We start from the raw sequence: 25,748 nt of genomic DNA, 5'->3' as shown, positions 1-25,748 counted from the left end.
GAAAGACAACAAAAAATCGGGATTCTGCGCTCGAACGACATTACCGTTTACATTGATGCTGTACGAATAACAATGAATAAAATTTAATAAAATAGTCTTATTTCCATAGAAATCCCTAACATTCGACCGAATAAATCGCGTTGCATGCGAACTTCCTGTTCGCAAGAACCCGCGCGCTTCGTATACCTGAAACGCAGGTCAACGGCCAAACGACATTCAGAGATATTCATCTATAATCCCCTCATAAAACTTTCTCTTCGTCTATTTCATACTTTTCGAACTCGAAAATTCAGAAATTTATTTTTCACTTATATTTCAACATTTCAATATGCTTTTATTAAAGATAATGAAAATCACGCAAAATGTTGCTAAGGTTACGATAAAAAATTAATTAAATTTATTAATTCTTCTCAATTGATTTCTGACATTTTAATAATAGTTCCTTTAGTCCTTTATGAATATTCAGATAAATTGTCAGAAGTGCTATGTAATATGTCCGGTGTGAAAATCAAGAGAAAAGCGATCCGTCCACTGGGCCGGCGCTGCGCCGCGCGCCGAAAGACGCTCTCGCACTTTGCACCCGATTTTCTCATGATCGCTTCCACTTTGCCTTCTGACATTTTGCACTTAGTTTATTCTATACGTAAACAATACAAATGCAAATTGTCAGAAGTTCTTCTTAATATGTAAATTTTCCGAGATTTTTCGCAATTTTGGCAGCTTCTGACAACCCTTTAGCTTCTACTTACTCTTCTGACAATTTTTTCCCTGCTTTTTCTCATACTCCTCGATACCTATGCAAATTTTCAGCCGTGCCGATCGACAGTTTTTTTTGTCGGAAAATTTACACGTTTGATCGCCTGCCCACGCACTTAGCTTCCAGCGCGCCTTCTGACGGTCGGGCTTTCGCTTTGCCGGCAGCAATCGAACCTTTTCCAGGTAAGATATTTCGTGGACCGAGGCATGTTGCTTTCTTTGTACTTTTATGTGCCAGCTTTTAGACTATAAAGGATCAAGGCCGGCCGCTTAGGCGACGACTATAGAACGTAGATAGATTTGATATTTCCTCTCTTCTGTAAATCTCTCTTGTAAATCGGAAAATGAATCCTGCATCACCAGCTACTATTCATAGCACGTATGGTTAATTGAGTTCTTATCATTAATATACAACTTTTAGAATATATATAATAGTTACTTACTTATATATAAATATGCTGTAAATAAAGAGCACTCCGCACTGCTCGATCCACACACGTGTATACGCACTCACGCATCGTATGTAGGATAATCATGTACATCATGGCTGTCGCGATGAGCATTGCGCACAATATTAAACAATAAAATTATAACAACAGAAAATTAATATACTACCAACGTTATTTCTAAGTCCAAATTACAAGGAATTTTGAACTATTGCATTGATCTAAAATAAATGTTAGAGTAATATTTGAAAAATATTTTCTGTAACGTTTTTAAGATATTTTAACAACATTCAGAAAAATCATATTAAGAAATAATATTTTTTAAATATGTGTATAATATTATTAAAAAACGTTTAAAAAATATACATAAAGTCAATATTTCTAAACGTTAATTTAATGTTTCTTGCTTACTGGGGTCTCTCTCGCTTGCTCGGCACGTTGACCTTGGCCGCGGTCGTAGTGTTTGTAAAAACAGGATCGCTGGCATGCGGTAGTTCCACTCGCTACCGCATTCCACCGAGTCCGACAACACTACCCAAGCAGCAGACAATGTTTTTTAAATGTTTTTTAAATATTTATTTTTCATTAATTATACATTGTACAATTCATTGTAAAAATAATATTTATTTAATGTTTATTAAATATTTATTTTACATTGATTATTTATTTGAAATAGTGATTTAGAGAAAATATTTATTAAACGTTTATTTGACGTTTATTTAATATTTCTTTTACATTAATAATTTATTTGCAATAATAATATGAAAAAAATATTTATTTAATATTTACTTAATATTTATATTTAATATTTACTTCAAATATTATTTTATATTAATTATTTAATTGTAAGAGATGTTTCAATCGAATTTTTCTGTTGTCGTTTTGCTTTATAAATTATGTGCCGTTCCGTAAAAAATTTCCGCGTCATAGGACCTATAAGATTTTTTAACACTTTAAAGATATGTTGTAGACAAGTACATGCAGGTAAGAAGGAAGCGTCAGAGTCAGAGGATCGTCACTTGTCCATTCGATCATTAAAGTCAAGCAACATGGGCGCGGTATTATACTCGGATGGGTGACCGGCTTGAGAGAGCAGTTTTTTCAGATGGACGCGCGATTGTACGCATACCCAATATATAAAAAAATAGTTAGGAAACCGGTTTTTAGATAAAAAAAAAGAACGTTCTTTAAACGTTTCTTTGTCGAAAAAGTTGTTAAAATAAGCGTTCTTAAACATTAAAAAAATGTTTAATGTTAATAGAACATTTATTTAATGTTAAAAAAACATTTTTTAAGGTTAACAAACGTTCATTTAATATTAAAAACATATTTTTTTAATGTTAAAAAAACGTTTTTTACAATATTAAAATAAATATTTTTTTAATAAGAAAAAAGGATCTATCCCATTAATTTAAACGTTTTAAAAAATTTTTTTTTATTACTAAAAATGTTTTTAAAAACGTTTAAAAAATATTTTTTTGCTACTTGGGTAGCTGCGGCCTTTCATCTGTACTGTCGATTACTGGCAATATTTTATTTGGTGCATTATTTAGAGAATTAACACGTAAAAATGTTTGTCCGCGAAATATCGAAAGACTACAGATAAATCAAAACTTTTACTTTAAGATGTATCGTTACATGCGAGGACCGATTTCCTCGGTGCAATGGTAAATAGCAGGACCGCCTAGTTTAAATATTTCCCAATTAATTTTATCTGTACGTACCGTAGAAGAGAAGACACATATTTTTTTGTTTGGCCTACAATTAATATTTCCGAGTGTAATATTTGTAAGAAATTGAATTTGTCGGTAACTGTTATACTTTTAAGTTAATTAATATCTTGGAAATATTCAATTCTATATATATACGTATGAGATATTTTCGTTAACAAATATATTTATATAAATACTATATTTTATATATTTATTTATGTCGAATATGTATATATATATAAAATAATATCAACAAACTTCCTTGACCATAACTGGCAAATTTATTAATAGATAAAACGACGTTTTTGTTCAAATTCGGACCCTCTTCAGGTGAATAAAGCTCTTACAAATACATTCAACAGGCAATTCATGACACTGTGCCCGCAAGTCAGAAACTGAAGACTATAGGCAGAAGAAGAATTTCCCTTTTGTATTGTGATAACTTAAATAAAATAAAGGAAATATAAAATTAGAGTATCTAAGTAACTTACACGATTTGTGCGGTGTCAGTGTGAATATGTTATAATAATGTAAGATATAAAATTAAATAATGTACGTAGAGCGTGTGCAATTTCTGCAAGAGTGATTAACATAATTTTTTACTACAATTTTTTTATGTTTATTAATTATTTTTACATCTCTTTTACATTATTCCAAAGATCGCTCTTTGATTATCGTGCAACAGTAGTGATGTCGAATTTTCTTAACATGCTACAAATGCTATTACCTAAACTTTTGATATATGGTAATACCGTTATTTTTTGTTCTCTGTCGCTCAAGATAAAAATTGACGAATTTCAGAAGAGACTAGAAAGAGGTTAAAAGAGCAAAAAACAGGAAACAAAGAACACATTGTAGATCAGGCTTACATCATGCATACGTTCCCATTTTAAATAAATTTAAATAAATTGTCACCTTGCGCTTCCTTGATCTGATCAGACCATGCAAATAATTAATATTTATTTGAAAAACACAAAAAAAATTAAATATAATGCCATGAAAAAGAAGTAAAATTGTTAATAGTATTATTTCAAGTATATTTATTAGAATGAGTAATATCACATAAAAAATATATATTTTGTACACAAAATTGAATTTAAAGGAATACGTACAATATTTTAGAAATTTAGAAAGTATCTCTCAAAATTGCTGTAGTCTTAATATATAGGATGTAGAAGATATTTAAAATGTATAAAATACAGTAGAAAGTAAAATAAAATTATGAAATGTAACAGATAGCGTAATGAGAGGCGTAGAAATTTACATTATAATGTAGAAATTCGGTATCCTTTTGTAAATTAGAATTATTATGTAATTTGATGTAAATTATTTCTGAAACCAGTCGTTTAGATACATGTTTACCGAAGTCCTACAGGCTAATCTACAATGTGTTCTTTATTGCTTCCTGTTTTCTGCTCTTAACCTCTTTGCGACTATCTCGTATTTCGCAATTCCGTCGCGTAACGTGATGTTTCTAGTCTCTTCTGAAATTCGTCAATTTTTATCTTGGACGACAGAAAACAAAAAACATTGCGTTACGCGACGGAATTGCGAAATACGAGATAGTCGTAAAGAGGTTAAAAGAGCAAAAAACAGGAAACAAAGAACACATTGTAGATCAGGCTTACATCATGCATACGTTCTCATTTTAAATAAATTTAAATAAATTGTCACCTTGCGCTTCCTTGATCTGATCAGACCATGCAAATAATTAATATTTATTTGAAAAACACAAAAAAAATTAAATATAATGCCATGAAAAAGAAGTAAAATAATAGTATTATTTCAAGTATATTTATTAGAATGAGTAATATCACATAAAATATATATATTTTGTACACAAAATTTAATTTAAAGGAATACGTACAATATTTTAGAAATTTGTAACGGTATGCAGTTCTTTAAATCAAAAATATATTATTGTTAGTGGGAGTGTTATGTGTAGTGTTACACGGAAAAAAAAAGATTAGCTACTATAGCTAAAATAAGTCGTAATATATGAATAACTAACATTTTTTGCAGCGAGAACAAAAGGTTTTGCTACTATTGCTAAACTTTAGCTCTCGCTGCAAAAAATATAGCTCTTGCTGCAAAAAAATTAGTTATCCCTATTTTACGACTAAATTTAGCTAAATTTTTTTCCGTGTACGTATTTGGAAAAGCCCGCTCTATGGTCGGTATTCATAGTCGGTTCTTATATTTAAGACCATCTTAAGTACAATCTTAAGATGTCATTAACCAATCACAGAGCCGTATTAGCATCTTAAGATATTACTTAAGACGGTCTTGAAATAAGATCTGATTATGAATACCGGCCTATAATGTTGCGAGTCTCCTCCAAAAAATCTTACATTCCTCGATCCCGAAATCTAAATCACATATAAAAGATAGTTGGTCCTTTGCGAAGTTCATTAATGACAAGAAAATTAAAGATGACGAAATACTTATTTCACTAGATGTTACGGCATTATTTACGAATATTCCTATATAAAGAGTTAGTTTTAAAATAAATAGAAAAAAGGTGGAACCACATTTCCAAGACAACTGACCTCAATTTACCACAGTTTTTACACGCAATCGACCTTATTTTATCTTTTTAGTTTTAATGGTGTAACTTATGAACAAATTTTCGGCAGCCCTATGGGATCTACTTTATCTCCGGATGCTGCTGATATCGTTATGGATGACTTGGAGACGCATTGCTTAAACCTCTTAAATTTTAACATCTCTATATTTTTTAGATATGTATGGATGACATTTTTGCGGTTGTCCCCAAAACGAGTGTGGGCTTGATATTAAAGGTTTTTAACGAGTATCATCCCAGACTCAAATTCACGTACGAAACTGAAACGAATGCGTCGCTTAACTTCCTCGACACGACTTATCAGGAACGATAATACACTGATAACTAATTGGTATCGGAAACCTACGTTCTCGGGACGATACATAAACTTTCACTCTAACCATCCATTAAAATACAAGTTAAACACTATTACTAGCTTAGTGGATAGCGCCATTTTACTTTCAGACGAAAGATTCCATGACTGTAACATTAAAATACAATAGTTAAAGAAATTTTGAAGAACAATAGTTTTCCTAAACCAATTATTAATAAACACATTGCTAAACGTTTAAACATTCTCCAAATACGTAAAACTACACATAACACTCCCACTGACAATAATATAATTTTTGATTTAAAGAACTGCATACCGTTACCATATATCAAAAGTTTAGGTAATAGCATTTGTAGCATGTTAAGAAAGTTCGACATCACTACTCTGTTTACAGTTCCTAAAAAACTTGACTGCTTAATTAAACGAGGTAAAGATAGAATTGATGATCTAAAACAAACGGAAATAATATACAAGATTAATTGCAAAGATTGCAATGCTACGTATATTGGGCAGACAAAAAGACATTTGTGCACACGTCTCAAAGAACACCAGAGCGATATCAGAAAACATACTAGTAAGCATTCTGTAGTGAGTGAGCACCGAATATCCTTTGAGCATAATTTCGATTGGGGAAAGCCAGAAATAATACATAAAGAGAGACAGATCAGAAAGAGAGAATTAGCGGAGATGTTTTTTATTAAAAAATTTGACGACACCATTAATTTACAAAAAGACACGGAGAACTTAACGCTCTCTACGAACATATTATAAAAGAAACATAATTTTATTTTCCTTCTTCGCCACTTCCCTCTCTACGCCCTAGCTTATTATTGACGGCACTGGTCTGTTTTTATATATTGTCAAGTTTGTCAGTTTAAATTTTACCATGCACCGCACGGCTCTGACATGTTCCTCCGATACAAACAATTAACAAATAATGCCGTTTAACAAGTATTTTACCGTTTTGATTTTGACGCACAAATATGTAAGTTTCTGGTTTATATAATTTTTTATGGATTTTTATTTATATTTATTGTGGAGTGCTCAATTTTTGTCGTTTAGTTTTTAGATTCGGCGTAGTTTGGGCATTATGTCAGACAAATTAATATTTGTGAGTAGTGTATATACGCTTGAAAAGGACCGGAATCTGCGGTCGAAACGTAGCGTTTTTGTGATCAATAAAATTTGGCCAGTTGGATCGATCATAATACCTTTACTAATTTTTAATTATTCACTGGCGACTCAAGTTCTCAGGTTTTCTTTCTTATTTAGTTTAATATCCTAAAAAACATGTATATGTATATATACATATAGTTAGGAATAGGACCAATATACGAGCATTAATCGATGTTACAACAATTTTAACTTGTATCCATATTTAATTGGAGCATGACTGACTTGAGAAAAAAGCGTTTTATAATTTTAAGTTTTGACTATGTAATTGCGGCGCGTCTTCATGCTTAATTGATTGTTGTTTTGACCCAGATATTTGTTAGTAATCAATTATTCGCTTAATTGACAATTTTGAAGAAGTCCGAGTACGGTACGAAACGTCAATTTAATAAATATGGATACAAGTTAAAATTGTTATAACATCGATTAATGCTCGTATATTGGTCCTATTCCTAACTATAGCCTTTGCTTCAAACGAGCGGAAAATATTATTTTATTGTTATATACATATCAGGTTATTCGACATAAATAAATATATAAAATATAGTATTTATATAAATATATTTGTTAACGAAAATACCCCATACGTATATATAGAATTGAATATTTCCAAGATATTAATTAACTTAAAAGTAATAGTTACCGACAAATTCAATTTCTTACAAATATTACACTCGGAAATATTAATCGTAGGCCAAACAAAAAAATACGTGTCTTCTCTTCTACGGAATTTTTTTCGGTAAGGAATTGTCAAAATAATAGGAGTATAGGTCAAAGCATGAAAATTTCTGCAAGAATGATCAACATAATTTTTTACTACAATTTTTTTTATGTTTATTAATTATTTTTACATCTCTACATTATTCCAAAGATCGCTCTTTGATTATTGTGCACCGGCAATTCAGGTTCACGCCGAGATACCGAGAAACCATTTCCAGCGTAAAAACATCGTCGATCGCACGAGCTAAGTGAAAGCGACAAAGAGGGAGTAATATTCTCCCTCTCGCTCGGCACTGCCGAGCGCTGCCGACACACCGATAGACCGAGCGTCACTCTGTGTGCGTAGTGGAGGGGGAAATTCGCTGGCGTGCGCGGGCTCGAAATCGCAGCACTGCTCCCAGCAGTCCCAGGTCCCAGCTTCCATTTGCTTCCATTACGGTGCGAGTAGTGGTACGTTACGGACGCTACCCAGGTAGCAAGCACTCGTCATTTTGACGTCAAATGACGTCAAAAGACGTCAAAATAACAGACTTTTGACGTCAATTGACGTCAAAATGACGAGTCTTGCTACCTGGGTACGCTTCAGAAGCCGAAAATCCACGGAGAAGAAGACTGTATCAGAGCGACCAAGAGTAACCAGGTATAACGATTTGCTTCGGATTTCGAGTTATAGAGTAAAATAGAGAATATAATAAAACTGAGAATTAGATATGTGTACCATTTCAACTTATTCGCTATTGTATCTTAGATTAACGGTACTCGAAGAGCCTGTGCACGACTTGAGAGAACGCGCACACACGCGTGACGGATAAAAACGATAATAAGAAGTAAAGTTGAGAACGTGAACACTGAAACGAGATCAGAAAAAAAATATATCACAAATAGAGAATATATCCATGTCATTTCCATATATCTATCTGTGATTATATAATTCTTAGAAAATTCTTTCCTTGATTATTCTAACTCATAAAATCAATTACGTTTCCAGAACTGTAAAGATTTTTAGATATTTAAAATATTGAAGGCTTTTATCATAATACTTTTATTTTTAGAATTTTATTTTATGTTTAAATTATGAAGAGAGAGAAAAACAGTAGTGTGTCTTAAAGTACTCTCGCATTTAACTGCATTGGCATCATCGTATATCTCAAAGAAGTTCTGTTTGCTTCTCGAAGATGCTTCCTCATCGAACAAAGCGGTGCACCTACAGCAGCGTTTGCGGAGCCTCAGCACGGAACTGGTGACCCTGAGGAACCGGCTGCACGTAAGCCAACCGGCGAACGCGTCAGGGCCGACGGGCGGCACCACTGGACCCCTATCGAAGAGCCCGGAAAAAGGTGGCGGGCCCACTTCGCCCGCGCCCGCGGTACTCCCGCGTACCACTTTACCGCCCAGTGGCACAATACCTCATGGAATCGGTCATCCCGCTGGTCATACATTGACAGCTTCCGTGATTGTCCATCCACATGTCAACCATGCTGGTGCGAACACGCTCAACCATAACTCGACCGCAGCAAATAACTTAATATCTGGTTAGTGCATTAGTGCGCGGACATCTATTGTGACCCTGTATCAGGGATAATTATCTGTCATACATCTCTATTAAGTGAAAATTTCAATTATTTAATGGGATCCTAATTCCATCGTAATTTTACTATAACAAACAGTCTCTATTAGAGATGGGCGAACCCGAGTTTTTTTTTGTCGAACCGAACTCGAACCGAACTCAATGTTAAGTTCGCGAACTCGAATCCGAACTCGAACTTTTCTTTATAAGCTTCGAACTCGAATTCGAACTCGAATCCGAACCAAACCACGAATTCAAACTTAACATATTTTAAGCTTTACATTAATACATTCAACTTTTATCTTATTCAATGAAACTTTAGACAGATATAATAATATTTTACTATTTAGAAGTAATAGAAATCTTAACTTCATGTTTAAAATATGATTAAACAGAGAACTATATTTACTATATTGAAACAGAAACAGATACTAATTCTAATTTTGCATAATTTCGGATGTCCTTGATTTAAATAATAAATTAAATCAAGGACACACACAGTGGGAAACTTTTAAAATATTATAAAATAAAAGATCATGAAAAATCAGAACTGCCAAGAGAGGAGTCAGGGTCAGGGCAATATTAGCTAAATCTATGTATTGTTTATAATACAAATGGAATTTTATTAAAACTCAAACGCTCTTACTTTTACAATGCTTTGATTTTACGTTTTTCTAAATTTGAAACCAAAAACTGCAAAATGAATAATATTACAATATATAAAAAACCTGCACATTGCTTCCTTATAGTTTTTAAGTGTGCAAGTAGAAACTTGCACATTGCTTCCTCATAGTTCTTAAGTGTGCAAGTAGAAGTAATTATTAGTATTTTCTTTTTGGCTTCCTCATAGAGAAAGCTTTGTGAACGAAGGTTTCTACTTGCACATTTAAATAGTATAAGTAATAGTAGAGGTTGTTTTTTTTAACAGAAATCAGTAACCCCTTTATTATTAACAATTTTTATATAAAAATTTCAGTAAACTTGGTTGTTTCTTTTTTTAACAAAAATCGGTAATCCCTTTATTATTAACAATTTTTAATAATTATATTATATTCTTCAGTCTTTTCTACCCCTATTTCATATATAATTTTTTAAAATTTGGTTGATTAGTTCTTGAGTTATAGAAATTTCAGTAAACTTGGTTGTTTTTTTTAACAAAAATTGGTAACCCCTTTATTATTAACAATTTTTAATAATTCTATTATATTCTTCAGTCTTTTCTACCCCTATTTCATACATATCTGGTTAAGATTTGGTTGATTAGTTCTGGAGTTATAGAAATTTCGGTAAATTTGGCACAGACATACACACACACATACATACATACCGACATTTTTTTTAGGCGATATTTCGACGTTTTACAACAATATGAACATATTGGCAGAAAAAACTAAAAAACCAATCTTTTCTTTGGTTTCTTCTACCCCTATTTCATATATAATTTTTTTAAATTTGGTTGACTAGATCCAACTTTATACGCAATCAAAGGTTCATATACGAATTTACGAAAACAAAGCTTCCTCCATGAGGAAGCAAAAAGTTGTACATGTTTATTGCTTGAAATTTCACAAAAAATCATAAAGAAGCTTTTTTAAAACGAAAAATACATGTAAAATAAATTAATGTTACGACTTAGAATTGTGACGTTAATTAAAAGACTTTAGTGAATATACAATAACTGCTCAAATTTACTGTCTCTTAAAATTAGAAATTATAAGGAAGAGAGGAATAGTATAAAAAAATATAAATATTTTTAAATCGCATACACATACACACATAAAGTACAATCTAAAAATTATTAAATAAGAATTAAGAAATAAGAAGTAAGGTCAGAAATAAGGATCAAAGCCAAGAATACCAAAAACCACATGTAACTTATATTTAATCTTAAGTAAAAAAAAGAATGTTAAACCAGCTAAACAGTTAGAATCAGAGATTAAAGATTGTCATGAAGAAATACCAACTGCTCAACATGCTCTGTTGTCAAATTTTTTCTACGATTAGTTACTATTGCACCTGCATGTGAAAAAAGTCTTTCACTCGAAACTTCAGTTGCCGCAAGCCCCAAATAATGCCGTGCAACAATCCCAACGTGTCTGAAGGTAGAGATATTCTCACGCCACCACTTTGTGGGATCATTAAAAACATCAATATTTTTAGTATGAAGAAAGCTATCAACCTAGAATAAAATGAGAGCTAAGGGCTAAATAACATATACGTAATTGAAAATGTTATCATTGAAATTTTATATCTATTTGACTTAAGTCTAAAAACTAAACAAAATGGCAACGGTCATAACGGTAAACACTCAACTATTACTTAAATAAAAGAGCATTATAATGAATAAATTCAAATTTTGTCTTACTTTTTTATTAAATTAAAATTGCAACTAACATATCGATTTACCTCTATGTCTAAAATCTCCTGCATATCCATAAAGTCACAGCGTAAATTGTAAATAGTGCATCTCTCTCGAACCGCATCCCAAACAGAATTTGATGAGGACTGGCAAACTGAAGTAGTTTCAGTACTTTCGGTTATCATGGACTGTTGACATTCTGATACTTGCGGTTGATTTAATTTAGGATCTGAAGCAATTTGAGTACTTGTGTTTGTTTTAACTGATTTGTGGTATGCTTTATGAACCTCTTTCTTCAACTTCTTGGTAACTGATTCAACTTCTGCAGGATCTGTTAATATTGCCAATCTATATCTGGGATCGACTGCCATAGCAAGAATGTACACATCATCATTTTTATAAGCTCTGAAACGATTTTGAACTTCTTTTAACAGATTTCGAGCAAATATTATGCCAGTGTCAGCACTATCTTGGGTTTTAGCATCAATAAACTTATTGAGTTCAGTTTCAATACTATAAATAACTGGAAGCAACATTGAAGCTGTTGGTAAATTTGAACTGCCGAGAGGGGCAGTGACATCAGCAATAGGCTTTAAAATAATTGTCACATCTGCAAAAAGAATTATTCTTAGTTTTATAACCTTCAGTTTTAAATAAATGCGACCATCATAGAGGACAAGAAATTCAGCGAATAGGACTAAGTACGTCACAAACAAGGAACAGAGACTCTGTGCTATATAACCTTAGGATTAGCTTGAAGGCACCTATCACTCCTCATCCGAGAACTTTCAAAAAAAAAAAAAAAAAAGAATAATAAATGCGATCACAAACTGTTAAAAATTATTGAAAAACCAAATAAAAAGTAAAATTTCTCAATAATGACTATAAAAAGAGCAAAATAGAAAAGAATAAGAAATTACTTTTTACTAAATTCCATTCAGTATGAGTTAGATTATTCTTGCCCGCCTCATATCCCTCTGCAACAATTGCTTTCTCTTGTTCTACCGATCGGTTCAGTAACAGATATTCTGTATTCCAACGTGTTTTGACCATTGTAATCATCTCATGAAGAGGTAATTTGTAAAGGCGTTGATAATATTCCAATCTCATGCGGGCTTTTGAACTTCGATGATATCTTGTTGCAATCCGCTGTAATTTTTCTAGTATCCTGTCGAGTTCTAAGCCAATTCTTGCACGTCTTATACATAGTTGAAGAGTATGATCAGCACATATAACAAGTGATTGAAATTATTTAGAGAGGACAACGCAGCAATCATGTTAGCAGCGTTATCAGTAACTGTATATAATGGAATTTCAATATCTATTTTCCATTCTGACAACATGTCTTCAAGTTTATCTGAAATAGCTTTTGCTGTATGAGGCGCTGGAAAATTGTAACAGCCTAAGGTCTTGCTGATAAGAAAGAAGTCACTGTTGATATACTGGCAATTAAATGCAATATAATGATGCCCTGCTCGTGATGTCCATAGATCAGTCATAAAACATAATGATTCGACATTTAACTTATCTTTATCAATCATTTCTTTGATACTAGTTTTTACTTTTTCATACAAATTAGGCACTATGTTTCTTGCAACTTTACTGCGAGAAGGAAGTGTATATCTTGAGTCAAGCTCGTAAGTAAGTTCTCTAAAACCGCGATCTTCAACAATAGAATAAGGTTGAAAATCTAAGGCAATCATTTTCCCCACTGCTTCATCCAGCTTCATTTTTTTTTAGGAAGTCTTTAAATAAGAAGTATTCTTTTGAAAAATATTAGGTAAAGAAGACTGTATTAAAACGTTATTTTTATTGCTTGCTTGTCTTTTTAATTTGAGCTTTTTTTTCTCTTCTTCAAGCTCTAACATTTTCTTGTTTTCTTCAGGGTGCATTTTAAGATGCCGCTTTAATGTAGAGGTAGTGCTCGTTGGTGTTGAAAGAATTTTTAAACACTCTTTTGCTTTACATTGAGCAGAATTTTTATCTATTTTCTTGAAAAAATCCCATACGACACCAAAATCTTTGCCTTGATTATTATCTTCATATTCTTCATCATCATTTTCATGTTCATATACATTTTTATTTTGATTATTTTTTGTATTGGCTCGTTTTGTTACATCAGTTTCTACACTTTCTACAGTTTCTACCACATATTCTAGTATATTTCTATTTTTGTTTTCTTTATCTTTCCAACCTTTTGATTTTGGCTTGCGTTTTTTCTGTTGGTAATGCCGCTGTGCTTGCTGTTGTGATTCATTGACTTCATTATTATTTCCTTCATTACTGTTGAGAAGAGGTTCAGGAGAGTCAATATCCGAAATATCCGAATTGTTAAATTCCATTTCTTTCTATATCTTTATCTTTTGAAATACTGAAATAAATGATATATAGTGCAGAAAAATTAAATCAATCTGTCACAGGAAGCAATATGTCAATAAAAGAACAAAACAGCAGTGGAATTATCTAAGCTTACAAATAATACAAATCACATAACCACTTTTTCATTCACAAGTACACACAAAAGCTAAGACGATTTAGACGATACCCAGAAAACACAATGCAACAGGTAACGTACATGTATATAACATATGTATTATGTTGCATTTATATTGTTGAATAGGAAATTACAACTAACCTGTACGTTACATGTTGCATTGTGTTTGCTGGGTAATATCATTAAATAGAAAAGTATACCAAGTCAATATATTAAATTTGAATATAAACTTGCTTGAAAAAAGATCTTAATCTTATTATTCTTCCACTTTTCTTGCTATCGCCAGCGCGCCAGTAATTGATAATTCATATCAACGTGATACAAAAAGTTTGTTTTCTATTGCTGCACACAGGCTGCAGTGAGTGCAGTGCTGCACTCGCTGAACTGGTAGTGTAACTGCAACTGCTCAGTGCTCGTGCTCACTGCCCACTGGTCCACTGGCAATAACTGGTGCAATAACTTAGAGTGAGATAAGTATATTTTGTTTCACTCTAAACTCTAACTTATTGCACTAATGTGCTGCACCAGTTTACCAGTGCAGCAATAGAAATCAAACTTAAGAAGATTCACAAAATGCGAGAGATTTGATTGATTTGAATGGCAATCGTTTTGCAATCGATTGGACATACAGGACATACTGATTGGCCACATTGCAAAGATTGCAGTTATTTAACGAAGAAATGGTTGTGATCAATCGTAACATGTTCAAAAACGGAATGTTACCAAAAGAAAGAAAAAAGTTCGAGTTAACTGTAACAAGGCTCGAACTGTTCGAGTTCGAGATAAAATTTGGATTTATTTATCTCGAACTCGAATCGAACAGTTCGGTTCGAGTTCGAGTCGAGCAGTTCGTATTTCGAATAGTTCGCACACCCCTAATAATAAATATGACATTTTTTGTTATTGAATAAATTATCGGCCTAATATTAATTTTTTAGTTACATTCTGTTTTTACTTTTACCATTCGATTATAATTCGATATTACAATGGCCGGTATTCATAGTCATCTTATATTTAAGATCCGGTCTTAAATCCGGTCAAAAGCAGTCTTAAGACTCCGTTCAGCCAATCAAATGATCGTATTAGCATCTTAAGACATTACTTAAGACGGTCTTGAAATAAAATCCGACTATGAATACCGCCCAATGTGATTTCTATCTAATGCTAAAAATACAAACTAATGAAAACAAGTGATTACCGATATCATTGTTATTCCCACGAGTAAGGGGAATAACAGGTCCACCCGGGTAGAGCCCCGGTACACCGGGTGAGGGGACTTACAATACAACTGGGGGTGGCCCCAGGTTCCCAGAGGTTGGTCGCTTGCCGCCGGACTTACTCTCCGACCATGCATCCCAGGGGGTGGCAGTGTGGTCTTGTGGTAAAGCGCCAGACTCGTAACCCCGAAGAACCGGGTTCGAGTCCACCTGATCACAGGAATTTTTATATTCCAAACTGCACCCTCCGCACGAGTAAAGCTCGTGCGGAGAAACTGAGCTATATTTCGGAGGAGACATTAAATTTGAAATTTGTCGTCAAGCTTGGGGAGCTTGGGAGTTTTGGGTCAATAATACTGCTATCATTAGCTGCAATATTAGTACAAGTAATTAGAATCAAACCCGTAAGAGTATGTGTCATCTTGGCGCGCAGATGTCGCCATCTCTTTCCATTTATACGAAACAAATTGTCGAACAGTGGATTAAGCTGTGGATTGAAGTGTATTCCACGATCATGGAAACTTGTAAATTCCTTTGTTAAGACCACTCGAATAAGATCGAATAGGATCGGCGATTATCAAGTATGGTTTAAAGAATGCATACATTCCGATAGCCCGATGTTCCTTATATTTTATGTGGGCATCCCAGAGGATGGCAGTGTGGTCTTATGGTAAAGCGCCAGACTCGTAACCCCAAGGAACCGGGTTCGAGTCTACCTGATCACAGGAATTTTTATATTCCAAACTGCACCCTCCGCACGAGTGGGGCTCGTGCGGAGAAACTGGGCTATATTTCGGGGGAGACATTAAATTTGAAATTTGTCGTCAAGCTTGGGGAGCTTGGAAGTTTTGGGTCAATAATACTGCTATCATTAGCTGCAATATTAGTACAAGTAATTAGAATCAAACCCGTAAGAGTATGTGTCATCTTGGCGCGCAGATGTCGCCATCTCTTTCCATTTATACGAAACAAATTGTCGAACAGTGGATTAAGCTGTGGATTGAAGTGTATTCCACGATCATGGAAACTTGTAAATTCCTTTGTTAAGACCACTCGAATAAGATCGAATAGGATCGGCGATTATCAAGTATGGTTTAAAGAATGCATATATTCCGATAGCCCGATGTTCCTTATATTTTATGTGGGCATCCCAGAGGATGGCAGTGTGGTCTTATGGTAAAGCGCCAGACTCGTAACCCCAAGGAACCGGGTTCGGGTCCACCTGATCACAGGAATTTTTATATTCCAAACTGCACCCTCCGCACGAGTGGGGCTCGTGCGGAGAAACTGGGCTATATTTCGGAGGAGACATTAAATTTGAAATTTGTCGTCAAGCTTGGGGAGCTTGGGAGTTTTGGGTCAATAATACTGCTATCATTAGCTGCAATATTAGTACAAGTAATTAGAATCAAACCCGTAAGAGTATGTGTCATCTTGGCGCGCAGATGTCGCCATCTCTTTCCATTTATACGAAACAAATTGTCGAACAGTGGATTAAGCTGTGGATTGAAGTGTCTTCCACGATCATGGAAACTTGTAAATTCCTTTGTTAAGACCACTCGAATAAGATCGAATAGGATCGGCGATTATCAAGTATGGTTTAAAGAATGCATATATTCCGATAGCCCGATGTTCCTTATATTTTACGTGGGCATCCCAGAGGATGGCAGTGTGGTCTTATGGTAAAGCGCCAGACTCGTAACCCCAAGGAACCGGGTTCGAGTCCACCTGATCACAGGAATTTTTATATTCCAAACTGCACCCTCCGCACGAGTGGGGCTCGTGCGGAGAAACTGGGCTATATTTCGGGGGAGACATTAAATTTGAAATTTGTCGTCAAGCTTGGGGAGCTTGGGAGTTTTGGGTCAATAATACTGCTATCATTAGCTGCAATATTAGTACAAGTAATTAGAATCAAACCCGTAAGAGTATGTGTCATCTTGGCGCGCAGATGTCGCCATCTCTTTCCATTTATACGAAACAAATTGTCGAACAGTGGATTAAGCTGTGGATTGAAGTGTATTCCACGATCATGGAAACTTGTAAATTCCTTTGTTAAGACCACTCGAATAAGATCGAATAGGATCGGCGATTATCAAGTATGGTTTAAAGAATGCATATATTCCGATAGCCCGATGTTCCTTATATTTTACGTGGGCATCCCAGAGGATGGCAGTGTGGTCTTATGGTAAAGCGCCAGACTCGTAACCCCAAGGAACCGGGTTCGAGTCCACCTGATCACAGGAATTTTTATATTCCAAACTGCACCCTCCGCACGAGTGGGGCTCGTGCGGAGAAACTGGGCTATATTTCGGGGGAGACATTAAATTTGAAATTTGTCGTCAAGCTTGGGGAGCTTGGGAGTTTTGGGTCAATAATACTGCTATCATTAGCTGCAATATTAGTACAAGTAATTAGAATCAAACCCGTAAGAGTATGTGTCATCTTGGCGCGCAGATGTCGCCATCTCTTTCCATTTATACGAAACAAATTGTCGAACAGTGGATTAAGCTGTGGATTGAAGTGTATTCCACGATCATGGAAACTTGTAAATTCCTTTGTTAAGACCACTCGAATAAGATCGAATAGGATCGGCGATTATCAAGTATGGTTTAAAGAATGCATATATTCCGATAGCCCGATGTTCCTTATATTTTATGTGGGCATCCCAGAGGATGGCAGTGTGGTCTTATGGTAAAGCGCCAGACTCGTAACCCCAAGGAACCGGGTTCGGGTCCACCTGATCACAGGAATTTTTATATTCCAAACTGCACCCTCCGCACGAGTGGGGCTCGTGCGGAGAAACTGGGCTATATTTCGGAGGAGACATTAAATTTGAAATTTGTCGTCAAGCTTGGGGAGCTTGGGAGTTTTGGGTCAATAATACTGCTATCATTAGCTGCAATATTAGTACAAGTAATTAGAATCAAACCCGTAAGAGTATGTGTCATCTTGGCGCGCAGATGTCGCCATCTCTTTCCATTTATACGAAACAAATTGTCGAACAGTGGATTAAGCTGTGGATTGAAGTGTCTTCCACGATCATGGAAACTTGTAAATTCCTTTGTTAAGACCACTCGAATAAGATCGAATAGGATCGGCGATTATCAAGTATGGTTTAAAGAATGCATATATTCCGATAGCCCGATGTTCCTTATATTTTACGTGGGCATCCCAGAGGATGGCAGTGTGGTCTTATGGTAAAGCGCCAGACTCGTAACCCCAAGGAACCGGGTTCGAGTCCACCTGATCACAGGAATTTTTATATTCCAAACTGCACCCTCCGCACGAGTGGGGCTCGTGCGGAGAAACTGGGCTATATTTCGGGGGAGACATTAAATTTGAAATTTGTCGTCAAGCTTGGGGAGCTTGGGAGTTTTGGGTCAATAATACTGCTATCATTAGCTGCAATATTAGTACAAGTAATTAGAATCAAACCCGTAAGAGTATGTGTCATCTTGGCGCGCAGATGTCGCCATCTCTTTCCATTTATACGAAACAAATTGTCGAACAGTGGATTAAGCTGTGGATTGAAGTGTATTCCACGATCATGGAAACTTGTAAATTCCTTTGTTAAGACCACTCGAATAAGATCGAATAGGATCGGCGATTATCAAGTATGGTTTAAAGAATGCATATATTCCGATAGCCCGATGTTCCTTATATTTTACGTGGGCATCCCAGAGGATGGCAGTGTGGTCTTATGGTAAAGCGCCAGACTCGTAACCCCAAGGAACCGGGTTCGAGTCCACCTGATCACAGGAATTTTTAAATTCCAAACTGCACCCTCCGCACGAGTGGGGCTCGTGCGGAGAAACTGGGCTATATTTCGGAGGAGACATTAAATTTGAAATTTGTCGTCAAGCTTGGGGAGCTTGGGAGTTTTGGGTCAATAATACTGCTATCATTAGCTGCAATATTAGTACAAGTAATTAGAATCAAACCCGTAAGAGTATGTGTCATCTTGGTGCGCAGATGTCGCCATCTCTTTCCATTTATACGAAACAAATTGTCGAACAGTGGATTAAGCTGTGGATTGAAGTGTATTCCACGATCATGGAAACTTGTAAATTCCTTTGTTAAGACCACTCGAATAAGATCGAATAGGATCGGCGATTATCAAGTATGGTTTAAAGAATGCATATATTCCGATAGCCCGATGTTCCTTATATTTTATGTGGGCATCCCAGAGGATGGCAGTGTGGTCTTATGGTAAAGCGCCAGACTCGTAACCCCAAGGAACCGGGTTCGAGTCCACCTGATCACAGGAATTTTTATATTCCAAACTGCACCCTTCGCACGAGTGGGGCTCGTGCGGAGAAACTGGGCTATATTTCGGAGGAGACATTAAATTTGAAATTTGTCGTCAAGCTTGGGGAGCTTGGGAGTTTTGGGTTAATAATACTGCTATCATTAGCTGCAATATTAGTACAAGTAATTAGAATCAATCCCGTTATCTCCACCTCTCTGGAGGAGAAATTTTTCATGTATCTCCCTTCATATCATCGTACTATAGAAAGGACGATTTGATTTATTTAATAAAATAATTTTAATATTAATGAATGAATAACATATATATGTATTTCAATCTGCATACAATGGTAATTCGTAGTTTTGACCGATACGGTCGAATCTTTTTAACACCTCCTCGAAATCCAACTTGCCGATACACTCTCGACATTGGTTGGCCGGTTTAATCACACATAATATATTTCTACTCTAATCCGTACAACTCGTTCATAATCGTGTGCCAGGACCGCCAATATCACCCTTAATTATTTATATTCTTGGGACTTTTCGTTTAGTTCGTTAAGAAAGCACTAACATGCTTCAAAAGAAAATTTATGTATGTTTATTTGTTTGTCCACAAACGACATTTGAATTTTACCCAATTTTTGGCCGTTTAAACCTTACCATTCCCCTTAAGGAACTTTCGTTACATTTTTTAAGATTTTTTTACAAATAAAGTTGAGTTTTCACTTTTTGTCAGATTTTTGGAAATAGGCAAATGTTATAGGAAATGAGATATTAGGGGAGACCGGGGCTAAGCTGACAACGGGGCAAACTTGACACTAGGCTTTTTGCCAATTTAAATCTATCGTAGAAACTTGCCTTTCCTACTGTAAATGCGTCTTTATGTGCCAGTATTATCAACGGAATTTGGTAACATTCTGAGTTATAGTGTAATTTTTAACGCGACATAAGCGTTTTTGATAGTGAAAAGTAATTTTTCTGATCTCTCGAAAATGTCTACTCTTTCATCGAGCTTTACTCTTGCGAATCTACCGGTAAGTGATTTTGATGGGAAATTTGATGCTCTATATGAATCCGATAATCGTTTTTGCATATTTTCAAAATTTTCATGTTTTTGAAGTGACAAAAGTGAAAAACGACGTCCGGGGCAAAGTCAACACCACGCCGTTTCGTCGGCTCCCAGTAACAAACGATGCTTGTCATGCAGCCGTATGGCTCATGACAAATGTATGCGCACGTCCGATCGCGAGTTTACCTGCATTAATTGTTTTTCAGACATGAGTTTAGATGAAGATAATTGAAAGTTCAACAATTTTTGTTCTCATTATTTTAAATGATTGTTCTAGCTACTTTATTCCGAATTTTTGTACTTTTTAAATACACAATAAACAATGTATTTTCATTTTCAGACAGTAAAAAATAAGTTCCAGATCAAATTGTGTCGATCAGACAAAGTGTTGAGTTTGCCCCGGCGGGGTGTCGAGTTTGCCCCGGCATTTTTCAATTCGAAAATTTGTCTTCGCGTCACTTTTCCTTTCCTGGCGGCAAAACAAAGCGACGTACAGCAAAACTTCCTGAATCAATTTTGTACCTGAAGAAACACTCTTTAAATATGTACCATTGAATTTGCCTAAAAATTTTAATTAAATTTAAAAATTGCCTTTGAAAAAATAGTGTCGGCTTAGCCCCGGTCTCCCCTACTATATTTAATTAAAAATTGTCCAATCGAGTCTGAGGTACGGTTGTGAATGTGACTAATCGAATTTTATATTAAAAGAAATTATACTTGTAAATTAGTTTAAATTTCAAAACTGGTTTCGATCTCTACTCACGATCTCTATCCTCTTCAATGGATGGTATTTGGTGAACTGAGTATGCCGTTCATTTATTGCCTCCTTTTATTGTTGTTGTAACAATCCCCTCTTAATTTTTTATATTTTCTGTGGAAGGGGTAATCGTAACCTTATTCGACGCCCCTCTTTAAAGTAATTCCCAGGTAGCACATATTAGTTTCATAGTTTCAAAAAACATACATGAAACTAATATGTGCTACGTGGAAAAAGTTTTCCTTAGGTGCGGCGTATATATCGGAGTTACTCTAAAGACACATAATAGAGTAATTGCGCGTAAATCCTTGTGCGGCGTAAATACAGGAATTATCCTAATATAAAAAAATATTGCGTCGAATAATCAAGTATAATTACGACTAATAATACTGCGATAACCTTCTTCTTTTCCGCATCGGTCAATTTAGTGATATTTATCTAAACATTCTAATATATTCTAATACATTTTAAACATAGATACGCAGATTCTATATATACACTTACTCGATTTACACGGAATATTCGTTCCACGTAGCATTTTTTTACGCGGCTGAGACTCGCGTGTGAATAAGCTTTTTTTTCCTCCCTAGGCTTAATCTCGGTTATAGTAATGTCAACACCAAAGATTGACTCCGTAAGGATTAGTTCGTTTCTTTGCTTTGTCGGAGTTTTGTTACGCTCTAAAGCGTCTGGTGGACTTACCATTGGATATTTAGGTCCTAACTTTTTTCGGTGTAGGTGGCACCTTCTTTTTGCTTTAGCAGGGTCAAAGTTTTCAGGTTTTCCACGGTAATCGGGAGCTAACTTTTTAATTTCGCCAGCATTGTATATCATCTTTTCACCAGGATTTGCTTGCGCCTCCATAGTGATGATTGATTTTAAGCACTCAGCTTCCAGATGATGTTTGAATCTTTTCTAGGTAAAAGAATATTTTTGAAACAAAAGGAATGTATTATCGTGATAATCGTGATAATAATGAAATAAAACATACAATTTCAAAAAAGTCTTTGAGGTAATTCCATTTACGTGCCTCAACTTTTTGCATGGCCACATGAAAGAGAACGGTTCGTTTAAACCGATGTAAGAACGAGGTCTTGAATGGACCATGATTCGATCGGTGTACGAATATTAAGATCGAACCATTTACGGGCATTGTTTTTGAGCTTTCCCGTAGCGGCGAGTAATAACACATCATTCGATACACCATGTACTTGTGCGACATGTTCAGCGGTTAGAATCCATTGATTTATAGATTGATTGATTAATTGATCTATTAGCCTTCTCGGCTATTTTTTACATCAAATGTCCTTACATTAATTCCTCTATATGAGGTACAATATATTTTTTTAACATACGTTTAAATGGTTCGATTTTTTCACATTGCTTTATTTCTATCGGTAGGGCGTTATACATATTCAAACCTTCATAAAACAAACTTTTTTGCCCGCTTTTCGTTCTACGAAATTGTATTGCAATACTCCTGGATTATTAACTAATATTTATAATGAATATTAAGCGGTGACAATATAATACTATTTTGCAAAAATTAAACTTTTTTGGTTTTACGTTTTTGTTCTAACAAATGCTATTTTGATTGTTTATGTATGATTGTTTATGTATAGAAGGGAAAATATGTTAAGTTAAAGATTAAACATAAGATTGACTGAAGGAAAAGCTGAAAGTATTAATAATTTCTGGTGTACCACTAAAATAAGAAGTGGGGATAAAAGTCGCGAGAAGGATAATGTTTGGTCCCAATGACTTTACACTGTAAAGTTTACAGTATAGACATTCGTGTTGTGATATCTGTTACTGACTTCGTCGTTAGTTCTTGGTGATCTTTTGAAATGGTAAGATCGCGATCGAACAGATACATTTCTAGTAGTAATAACTGGTGACGGTAAATGCAGCTAACTATCACAAGAATTGAAAGAATCTATACTGCATTTTAATCAGCATATAATCTCAATACATTGGGTGAGTTATCGGAAATAAAATACTTATGTCTCTCTTTGAAAAATTTGTAAAACATAGTTATATTTTCTTAAAGGCATTTTCTTTTTGAAGTTATCAAAGTTATTAATATTCTTTTTAATTACACGTCTCGATTTTTTGCATTTTGCGGTTGACATAAAGATGATCTTTCAAGCGTGTACATTATAATATCGGTTTTTAGATGATTTTTAATTTAAGAATTTGATATTAAGCAAAGATCTTCTTTATACTGTACTTTTACTGTAGTTTTATTACTTAATTTAATTTGTACTGAAGATCATAAATGCTACACTGAGGGAAAAATATTGTAGAATCAACAAAACAATTTTGTTGATTTTTCAATTTATTGATCCAATTATTTATTTTATTGAATTAAGTACACGTCTATTATTTGAACAAAATGAAATAATTGAATTCTGAAAATGGTATCATACAAAATCATTTTTTTTAAGTTAATGATCAATTTTGTTAACTCAATAAAATAATTTTGTTGAACCAAGAACATTAACGTTTTTAAAAATAGTAAATTTATTCAAAGAAATATTTAGTTAATGTTATATTATGTATAATTGATAGTATAAAATATTTAGTTAAAAAGAACAAATCAATATAGTCAACAAACAAAATAGTCAAAAGAACAAAAAGAACAAAATATTTTGTACAAATATTTTGTTAAGCCAATCAAATCATCTGCTTGGCAACATACAATCTTCCGGTTTTATTAAACCAACAAAATTTTTATTGAAAAAAATAATTATTTCTCTCAGTGTAGAAATGTTTTTTAATGCTATATCTAGATTTTATTTTATATATCGTTTCACATAACGAATACTTATAATCAATTTAAAATCACGTTAAACTAGACACTAAGTAATAAACGAACAGTGAATGCAAATTTTCATTGTTACAGAAGTATGTGTGTACAATAAAAAAAATTAACCCCACCACCGCTATTCCCGAAAAATTCTATCCCTATTTCATATATAATTCTTTAAAATTCGGTCTATTAACAAATAAGTAGTTTGCGGAAAACGTTGCAAGAAAACGTTGCATCTGTGCCTGAGTTTACCCCCCCTTACTGTCGACAAAGACGTAGTTCTACGTCAAAAATATAAAAATAATTAAAAATAAGTCATTAAAATATTTAGAGGAAAGTCCCCTATTATGAGATAGGAATCCTAATATGAGATGGCGGGGTTTTTTCATGGTGGGATCAACAGATGGGGCCTATATAGGGCCTTTTAGCTTAACATATCTCATATTAGGATCCTGTCTCATAATAGGGGACTTTCCTCTACTACTCTACGATTATTATTTTCTAAAATATAACAATTAAAAAATCGGTTTCGAAAAATTAACCCCACCACCGCCATTCCCGGAAAATTCTACCCCTGTTTCATATATAATTCTTTAAAATTCGGTCTATTAACAAATGAGTAGTTCGCGGAAAACGTTGCAAGACAACGTTGCAAGAAAACGTTGCAAGAATAACCCCACCACCGCCATTCCCGGAAAATTCTACCCCTGTTTCATATATAATTCTTTAAAATTCGGTCTATTAACAAATGAGTAGTTCGCGGAAAACGTTGCAAGACAACGTTGCAAGAAAACGTTGCAAGAATAACCCCACCACCGCCATTCCCGGAAAATTCTACCCCTGTTTCATATATAATTCTTTAAAATTCGGTCTATTAACAAATAAGTAGTCCGCGGAAAACGTTGCAAGAAAACGTTGCAGTCGTGCACCCGAAGTTACCCCCCCCCCTCCTTCGGGAAAGACGTAGTTCTACGTCAAAACGTTGCAAGAAAACGTTGCAAGAAAACGTTGCAGTCGTGCACTCGAAGTTACCCCCCCCCCTCCGAGAAAGACGTAGTTCTACGTCAAAAAATAGGAACATTCATTAAAGCTTAATTTGCGTTAAATTAATTGACTCGAATAAATAACGTTATAATAAATTGAATTCAAATCGGTTGTTCGTTTGTTGTTTTGTTCAAACATATATATTCATCGTCGTTGACATAAGAAATAGAGGATAAATCTAGAACGTAACATGTTGATAAATATACTGATCTATTATAAGCGAAAGTTCTATTCGCGAGGAAACTCAATTTTAACTGTTATAGATTTCTTAAATTTCCTAAATTTCTAAATGTAATATTTTTTATTACGTTATATTACAGTTGATCTTATTTTATATAGGAACTTACTGTAATACGCAAAATACAGATGTATGTGTGTTCAGGAATCGCGAGAAACCTCGCGTCTCATCCGTTGGTTTCGAGCGTTAAATTTCTGTATTGCTCGCCGTGTTTTCATTACGCGTGTTTATCG

General features: G+C 34.4%; 2 long non-coding RNA genes across 2 annotated transcripts; one reads left to right on the top strand and one right to left on the bottom strand.

Annotated features, from left to right (window-relative positions):
* The first annotated feature begins 7,699 nt into the window (after positions 1-7,699).
* Positions 7,700-9,925, top strand: LOC139786826 (uncharacterized). Its single transcript, XR_011722433.1, has 2 exons — positions 7,700-8,344; positions 8,880-9,925. It is a non-coding gene; the product is annotated as an uncharacterized lncRNA (long non-coding RNA).
* Positions 9,926-13,718: 3,793 nt separating this feature from the next.
* Positions 13,719-14,457, bottom strand: LOC139786827 (uncharacterized). Its single transcript, XR_011722434.1, has 2 exons — positions 14,266-14,457; positions 13,719-14,001 (listed from the first exon to the last, which is right to left on the bottom strand). It is a non-coding gene; the product is annotated as an uncharacterized lncRNA (long non-coding RNA).
* Between the last annotated feature and the right edge of the window lie 11,291 nt (positions 14,458-25,748).

The sequence above is a fragment of the Temnothorax nylanderi genome, unplaced genomic scaffold (assembly GCF_030848795.1).
Source record: "Temnothorax nylanderi isolate EJ_2023f unplaced genomic scaffold, tnyl_v1.0 TNYL_tig1158_pilon, whole genome shotgun sequence".
Classification (NCBI taxonomy): Eukaryota; Metazoa; Arthropoda; class Insecta; order Hymenoptera; family Formicidae; genus Temnothorax; species Temnothorax nylanderi.
Note: the sequence above shows the minus strand (reverse complement) of the source record. Positions and strands in the feature narration are given on the sequence as shown.